Genomic DNA, 7,310 nt, shown 5'->3' with positions numbered 1-7,310 from the left:
ATTAAAAATTTAGTATACAAATTAAATGGAAATATTATATTAAAAAAAATCGTCAATAAACATATACATAATATTGTAATTTTTTTTTTCTTTTACATAATTTAGTGTAGGAATAATTTAAAAGTTATAAAGAAATTATATGATAATTTTAAAAATAAAAAAACCCCTTTCCATTTTTTTAAATACAAGATATAACAAAAATAAAATTAGTTTTTTTATCAGTAATAAAAAAATAAAATAGTTAGAACATTAGAAAATAAGAATTTAAATATCTCATTTGTGCTTTTTTTAATACTATAAAAATAGATATTTCACAGGGTTTTTTTTGTCAATTTACACAAGGTCAGCCCTTAAATTGGTAGTGGGTCAAGTGTGCTATTTAAAAAAAAACACAGGGGGGTTTTTGCTAGTTTATTTATCATAGGGGGGTTTTTGCTAGTTTGAGATTACACAGGGGTACCTTTTGCAGTTTACTCATACTTATAAATATGCTATATAAAAAAATATAAGTTTATTTATTTTCTTTTATGTTTCCACACAAATATATTCAACATAAATATTATTATCAACTATCAATTTGAAATTAATCACTAAATCATGTAATTAATTAGGGAAGCAACATTGTTTTTTTGAAAATTGCTATTCAAAGATGTTTCTAATTTTTCAGAAATTGCAAAATGATCCATAAGTTTTCCGACATGTGTGAGTGTCGGACACAAAACGTGTCCGAAATGCGGAAACATTACGAAATTGAAGTTTCCGTGCTACATAGGGTGTCATAGAGGTTATTACCTACGAATATTGTCTATGATGTTCGACAATCACTCCAGCCCGGATCTCAATAAATACTACATCAATAGTAATATATCAAAATTTGATTATGAACGCTTCAAGAGGGAGAATATACAATAGAGAGTGTACAATAGAGACTACTTGAATATCCCTCGATCGGATTACTTCGAGTACAATGTCTAGAACATAGGTTTTTAGCCCTTATTTTTTGATGTTTCCAAGGATTATTGTTAAGTGTATATTCGTACACTTTATCGTATCTTTTTATTTGAGCTTTTTGTGTGAATTAACGATAATTGGTGCTTAAAAAGTTGATTTATTGTATTCTAGGTACAAATTGAAGAATTGGAAAAGTTTGGGGTCAAAACTGCAATTTTGGAGAACATATGGGCCAAAAGTGAAATAATCAAAAATATGAAGAATTTGGCACGGGACGGCCGTCCCAGATTTACCCTTAAAAATGGGACGACCGTGCCAACAGCAGAACTGGGGCAGAAGGTTTCGGCGATTCTCGCGCGGCCGTGTGAGATTTTAACTGATTTTCGCGCGACCGTGCCAAAACATGCTGGAGACAATTTTGGACTTTTTAACACACAAGGAAACCTAGAATCATCTACCAAGTTGGGACATCTATTTAAGCCCAAACCAAGCACGAATCAAAGCACTTTTGGAGACAACCTTGGAGCGAGAGGAGCGAGAGAACGAAGAATCGAAGACTGAGAATTGACAAATCTTCATCACAATTCTTCTTTCACCTATCTTTTCTTAATCTATTTCTTTCTATATTTTTATTATGTTTTTCGCTATTTGACCGGTCCGATGCCCGCATGTATTTATTCCTAGCGATTCGCTCCAAAAGTTCGTATGCTTCGTCATAGGTCAAGCTCATGAACATACCGCCAGCTGCTGAATCGAGCACCGTTCTCGAATTATCTTGCAATCCGTCATAAAACATTTGAAGTTGCCGCCACTCTTGAAGACCATGATTGGGGCATCTCCGAATTAATTGTTTGAACCGCTCCCACGTCTCGAATAACGCTTCACCGGCATCTTGTATGAAATTTTGTATTTCTCTCCGGATTCTCTCAGTTTTTGTTGGGGAGTTGTATGTGTTCATGAAGAGTTGTGCTAGCTGGGGCCAGGACGAGATGGAGTGCGGTGCACGAGTTTGTAACCACTCTCGGGTTGCACCTTGTAAAGAGTGCTTGAACAGGCGGAGTTGCAGTGCTTCGGGTGATACTCCGTTCATCTTGTGCGAATTACACGTTTCGAGAAAATTGACCAAGTGGAGATGCGGATCTTCATGAGCTAATCCGCTGAACAACCCATTGTTTTGGAGCATAGTAAGGAGTCCCGCTCGAATTTCGAAATTGTTGGCTTCAATGGGGGGCTGCTGGATGCTTGATTGAAACCCATTGAGTGTCGGAACGGTGTACTCATGCAATGCTCGTTGACGAGGTGGTGGATTAATGAGTTGTTGTTGCTCTTGCTCGTTGACGAAATTTCCTGCCGCATTCGGTAGGTGCCCTTGGTCATCTCCCCTACGATTATTCTCTTCTTCCATTCGCATAAAAAGTACCTAAAACAAAAATAATAAAAATAAAATAAGCAAAAAGAATAATAAAATAAAATAAATAAAAACGGCTGAAGTAAGAAAAATTGCTCAAATTTAATATTAGGATAAATAGATAATTTAGCCGTATTCCCCGGCAACGGCGCCAAAAACTTGTTGGGTGCTAAATACCAACACGCAAGTGCACGTATCGCAAACAAGTAATAAAGTGGACTCGTGAGAGTCGGATGTCGATCCCACAGGGAATACGCAAATTACCTAATCCTAAGTACCAAATTCTAACAATTATGATTTTTATCCAGCCTACGCAAAGTTGTCGAATTAAATCAATTAAACAATTAAACTAATTAAGAAAGCAAAGATTCACGAGAAAATATCAATTAAAACGGACCTAGGATTTTATCTTCCCCCTATGCAAGAATTGCTCACCCAAAACCCCTCAATTATGAAATATATGATTCATGATTATTAACCCGAGACACTAATTTACTCATAACCCGCTGTCGCGTGTATTATGAGTCTATTATTCATAAACGATTCAATATATGTCTATGCAAACCAATTATGAATAAAGCATTAACTAACAAGTCTCGTAAATGGCTACCTAAGGTGATATCTGTATGTCTACGACACCACATGCAATTGACACACTCATCCGGTGAAAACTACTCGAAGGTTCTTCTACTTACCGTCTAATTATCAAAATAGCTCTGTCGAGTCAATCCCAATAATCACAGATAAAGCACATAAATTGATCAAGTTCATGCACTAACAATCATATCAAGTAGAAGAAATAATCATAAAATCATAATTGCATAATCTCAAGAAAACGGGTTCACCATCCCCACATAGGGTTCCAACAAAATCCTAGATTAAAAACTTAGCTACTCATAACGAAAAACATAATAAAAGTAATAAACGTCATAGATTAAGAAAAGGTAGGCGAAGAAGAATTATGATGAAGAGTTGTCAATTCTCCGTCTTCGTTCTCTTGCTCCTCGATTGCTTGTAGAAAGATGAAAGATAAAAACTAAAAAATAAATATAAAAAGGTAAAAGATAATCCTAATTGTGTGCTTTTGGCCTTTAAATAGGTGTAAAAATATAATAGGGCGGGTTTCCTTGTGTAATTAAACTTCCTTCACTGCGCTCCTACGCCCATCCGGACGGCCGTGTGAGATTAGGCTTTAAAATCCGGACGGCCGACCGGTCTTCAATTCTTCAGAATTCTGTTTTTTTCACTTTTGGCCCACTTTTTCTCTGAATTTGCAGTTTTCACCCCAAAAGTTGCCAATTCTTCAATTTGCACCTAAAATACAAATAATAGCCCTTTTAAGCACCAATTATCATTAAAACACACCAAAAGCTCCAATTAAAAGGTACAATTAAGTGTATAAATATACACTTAACACACCCCCAAACTTGAACTTTTGCTTGTCCTCAAGTAAAATCAAATAAAATAGCACCAAACACAACTATACATCTCATTACATAGATCGATTGGTCAACTTCGTGTTTTCAGAACTTGCAATTATGATGATAATTCCAGTCAACGGCACTTAGTCACTCGTTATTACCAAAAACTACAAATCATACAATTGCTTCAAGTATCCAATATTTGCAAGTTAAAGATAAAAAGAATTTGTACTTTCATGCATATATTTGACTCCAAACACTCACCGAATTATTTTACTCAACTAATATTGAACAATAAGCTATTGGGATCATTGGGGCTTTGTGGCTTTCAATTGTTAGGCTCTTTGGTCCGAGGTAGGTAATATGAGAATGTGTGGCTAATTTTCTTGAATTGAGGTGATTACGCCAAAATTTGAAAGATAGGCGTTTGAAACAATGAATTCACCTCTAGGGACTTTAATAAACTCGATTCTCCAAAATTCACATGTCAACACTTTTACCTTGAGGCAATGGATCGAGTTTTCAACACAATTCATCCACTAGTCCTTATTTCTCCCTTCTAATCTATTCTTCTTCTTCTTTTTCTCTTTTTTTTTTTTTTTTTTTTTTTTTTTTTTTTTCGAATCGAGGAATTTAGATATATATATAAAGATGCACATATATATATCTATTTCTCTTTTTATCTATTTTTTTTTTTTTTTTTAGAAGAAGAAGAAAGATCTTATAAAACCTTTCGACCGAAATCCAAGGGATAATTATTCAAACATCTCCACTTTTCTACCTTCTACATATTGGCTAAAAGAAAGAACACCTTTTCTCTCCGAGGCTCAAATCAAGGTTCTAAGGATAAAAATTTAAAGGTAGGCTTGAAAGGCTCAAACGGTTCAAAAAAGGCCCAAATCATATCCCAAATCACTTACTACCCAACACTTCGTTTCATAAATGTCCTAAGGTGAGATTTAAAACCGAACAAAGCATGATTAAGCACAAATAAATTCCAAATTTAAAATGCAAAACATTCAACCAAAGCAATGCATAAAGCGTGATTCCTAGCAATAATTCACTTCTACGTTCCGTTGAATCGAAAGCTAAACAAATGCCAACTCCTTATCAACATAAAACAAGTAATCTCATCATCAAACATTGACCATCTCCCATCATCATAGTTCATCGATGCATCGAACAAATTTTTATTTTTTTTATTTTTATTTTTTTTTTCAAAGCAAAAAAATAAAACGGAAATAACAAAACGCAAATAAAGCATGCAAACTAAAAAAAATAAAACACAAATAAAGCGCACATAAAGTAAAACAAGTAGTTAACCACCCCCAAACTTAAAATTCACATTGCCCTCAATGTGATTCGCCCGGAGTTTAAGGATAGAAAACACCTGTTTAAGCGTCGGGACCATCGTTGGGTTGCTCACCAACTCCACCTTGCGCATGAGCATCATCCTTCTCGTCATCCTCCAATGGCTCGGGTACCGGCTCAAGAACCGGTGCGGGAAAATCGTCGAACACCTTGTGGGCGTTCTTGGTGGAATGGATTTTTGGAGACAATTGCTCGTTCTTGAATCCTCCCTGCGCAAATCAACAACAAACCACCGAGATTATGCGTATTATATGTGTGTAGTTGGTAAATTTTCGGTGAAATTCGTCAAAGAAAAGAGAAAAATTTCGAAAAAGAGAAGGCTAGGGTTCGAAGTGGGGGGAGAGAGGATTTGAAATTATGGAAATTGTTTTTTTTTTTTTTTTTTTTTTTTGATTCGCACGGCCGTGCGAAATTTAGGTGAAAAATCCGCACGGCCGTGCCCTTTCTCAAAATTGGGCAGTAGCCTCTTCAAATTTCGCACGGCCGTGCGAGATTTAGGTGTAAAATCCGCACGGCCGTGCCCTTTTGCGATTTTGGGCAGTAGCATCACCGAAATCTCACACGGCCGTGTGAGATTCCTGCCTTTTTCTTGCACGGCCGTGTGAATAATTTCAATTAGGTCCCTGAAAAATAAAAATTTCTTATTAGTGCCCCTGAAACTTTTTTTTTTTTTTTTTAATTTTTTTTTTTAATTTTTTTTTTATTTTTTTAGAGGAATAAAATAAAAACAAAACTAAAAATTTAAAATAACATAAAATAAGAAAAACGAAAGCTCGGGTTGCCTCCCGAGAAGCGCTAAGTTTATAGTCTTCAGCCAGACTTTGTTCCTTCTCTTCAATTCCTTAGCTTTTGAACCCATCTCCTAACTTCCTTTTGGAGAAAGTCTTGAATAAATGGGTTGATCCGATTCTTCTTTCGACTGGTTCGCTTAGGAATGCCCTTGAATTTATTCTTCTTGATGTCATGAGGCTTGCCAACATCGTCTTTTATCACGGTGTTTTGAGTAGGTGTTGTAACCAACTCAACCTTTTTCTTTTGTTCTCCTACATGCACATTAGTATCCACAAAAAAATTTAAATCATGTAATTTAACAGGAAAAAGTTTAGAATCACTTACCTCATCAAGAAGATAACATCCATTAGCCGTAATAGGCTTTTCATCCACCCGGTACACCTTGAAGATCACTGTTTCTTCCCCCACACTCATTCTTAGCTCCCTCTTTCCTACATCAATAATTGATCTACCGGTTGCTAAGAAGGGGCGTCCTAAGATAAGGGGAATATTTTCATCTTCCTCTATGTCTAGTACTAGAAAATCGGCCGGGAGTATGAACTTATCTACCTTGACCAATACATCCTCCACTATACCTAAAGGGTGAGTAAAAGATCTATCGGCTAGCTGCAAGGTCACAGAAGTGGGCTTAATTTCTCCTAAGTTCAATTTCTCATAAATTGATAAAGGCATTAAATTTACGCTCGCCCCTTGATCACACAACGCCCGCCCAAAATACCTAGTACCTATTGTGCATGGAATGGTACAACTCCCCGGATCTCTAAGCTTCGGTGGAATTTTATTTGAAAGGATAGCACTACTTTGCTCATTTAAGTCTATTATTGCTGCACACTCCGGAAGCCTGATCTTCTTCGATACAAGTTCTTTTATAAACATAACCCAATTCGGCATATGCTTAAGTGCCTCAACAAAAGGAATATTAACATGCAACTTTTTAAGATAATCCAAAAATAACTGAAATTGCATATCAAGCTTGGAGTTTTGAAAACGTTGAGGGAAGGGTACCTTGGGAGTATATTCACTTACTGCGATCTTTGTGTTGTTTGGCCCGACCTCGGTCTTTTCTTTGGGCTCCTCTACAATAGGCGGTGGTGCAACGGACTTTTTAGGACCTTCCTCTAATTGCCTCCCATTTTGCAAAGTTACTGCATTGCACTGCTCGATGTTGCTCTTTCGAGGATCTTCCGTATTCGACGGCAGTGCTCCCGACGGCCTCGCGTTTAGCTGGGTTGCAAGTTGACCCATTTGTGTCTCAAGGTTCTGAATGGATGCTTGGGTTGACGTCATGAATTTCGCTAAGATATCAGCGAGGTCTACTTCTTGGGCCGGAGCTTGAGGTGGATTTTGGAATCCGGGAGCTGGCCTTT

The 7,310-nt window shown here is 36.6% G+C and overlaps 1 non-coding gene across 1 annotated transcript; it reads left to right on the top strand.

Moving 5' to 3' along the window:
- Positions 1 to 1,769: 1,769 nt before the first annotated feature.
- On the top strand, positions 1,770 to 1,876 carry LOC148768001 (small nucleolar RNA R71). The gene has a single exon (XR_016033705.1). It is a non-coding gene; the product is annotated as a small nucleolar RNA R71 (small nucleolar RNA).
- The last annotated feature ends 5,434 nt before the right edge of the window (positions 1,877 to 7,310 follow it).

This window comes from Erythranthe guttata, chromosome 9, assembly GCF_056151865.1.
Source record: "Erythranthe guttata isolate IM_541 chromosome 9, IM_541, whole genome shotgun sequence".
NCBI lineage: Eukaryota > Viridiplantae > Streptophyta > Magnoliopsida > Lamiales > Phrymaceae > Erythranthe > Erythranthe guttata.
This window is presented reverse-complemented; position numbering and strand designations above follow the sequence as displayed.